Genomic DNA, 1,633 nt, shown 5'->3' on the forward strand with positions numbered 1-1,633 from the left:
CTGAATGAATAAAAATGAAAAGTCTAGAGTACCTGAAATAGGATGATTAAATTTTTCACTGCACTTGGAGTATTTCTGGCCACATGTCTTTCTCACCTATAAAGACACTAGTTATTTTTCAAAAATATCTTACATAATTAAAAAATAATTTTAGCAGGAAGACATTAAACTACTTCAGTCTCATTGCCAACAGGTGCTTGCTGACACTGAAAGGAGAGTGTGGCATATTAGAAAGGAAATTATGGATAAGTTGTAAGGAAAGGGTGGCTGACATGTAGTGACGAGGTGGCCGAGTGGTTAAGGCGATGGACTGCTAATCCATTGTGCTCTGCACGCGTGGGTTCGAATCCCATCCTTGTCGGCCATTTGCTGGCTTTTCCTGGCTGGCATGAGGAGACATGTTGCCAGCTGAGGACACACTTGGAGTACTGGGGGCAGTTCTGGGCTCCCCAGTACCAGAGAGACGTGGAGCTTCGACAGAGGGTCCAGGGTAGAGCCACAAAGATGATTAAGGGACTGGAGCATTTGCGTATGAGGAAAGACTAAGCAAGCTGGGCCTGTTTAGTATGGAGAAGAGAAGACTGAGAGGAGATCTGATCAATATGTTCAAGTAACTGAGGGGAGAATGTAGGGGAGGATGGGGCCAAACTCTTCTCGGTGGTGGCCAGCAACATAACAAGGGGTAATGGGTATAAATTGAAACAGAAGGAAGTTTCATCTCCATATGAGGAAGAATTTCTTTCCTGTGAGGATGACAGAGCGCTGGAACAGGCTGCCCAGAGAGGCTGTGGAGTCTCCTTCTCTGGAGATCTTCAAAACCTGCCTGGATGCCACCCTGTGCCACGTGCTCTGGGTGTCCCTGCTTGAGCAGGAAGGTTCGGCTAGATGATCTCCAGAGGTCCCTTCCAACCTCAATCACTCTGTGATTCTGTGACGTTTATTCAGTTTAACTGAGTACAGAAAAAAGTTCAGAGAAATAGCTGCAGCTGACTGAAAAACTCCCATTGATTTGAAATAAACCATGTTACCATCGTAAGTTCTGCAAAGTTAAGAAGAACATTTGAAAGATGGGGTTTTCTGAAAATGAAAATTTTAGTAGTTCAACTCTAGTTTTCAACTGAGAATCAGAAAATGCTGATAAGTTTGAAAACAAAATTTAGGAAATATACTAACATAAACTTTGAAAACTTTGGAATGTAATACCAGAATCTGCAGATCTTAATTTCATCTACACAGGATTTGATTAATCCAGCTAGAAGCATAAAATTTTTCAACTGTAATAATATAGAGCAACTACATAGAAATTAAAGAAAAGGTACTCTATTTACTAGCATACCCATCAGTGGAGCATTTTCTGCATGCAGTAGACCTATAAAATGTTTCTGAAAATTCTTCAGACTTCGCAAGTTGGCAAATCGTATTGGTTCACCTCATCCACCTCCAATTGCTCTCTAGCAGAGTTCCCTCTTACACTTATGCCTTGTTCATTTCTTTATACAATACCAACTCTTACTAACATTTGTCAAAAAAAGGTATCATTGGTAAAAGTATAGTAAATAATATATAAAACACAGTGTTACATTAGTAAACTTCTGTAGTGTCACCAAACTTGCTCCTTCAAAGGAAAATTTTC

The 1,633-nt window shown here is 40.4% G+C and overlaps 1 non-coding gene across 1 annotated transcript; it reads left to right on the top strand.

Moving 5' to 3' along the window:
- Positions 1-279: 279 nt before the first annotated feature.
- TRNAS-GCU (transfer RNA serine (anticodon GCU)) lies at positions 280-361 on the top strand. Its single transcript has one exon. It is a non-coding gene; the product is annotated as a tRNA-Ser (tRNA).
- Positions 362-1,633: the final 1,272 nt, after the last annotated feature.

The sequence above is a fragment of the Tinamus guttatus genome, unplaced genomic scaffold (assembly GCF_059628265.1).
Source record: "Tinamus guttatus ecotype Peru unplaced genomic scaffold, ASM5962826v1 Tinamus_guttatus_pri_ptg000410l, whole genome shotgun sequence".
Classification (NCBI taxonomy): domain Eukaryota; kingdom Metazoa; phylum Chordata; class Aves; order Tinamiformes; family Tinamidae; genus Tinamus; species Tinamus guttatus.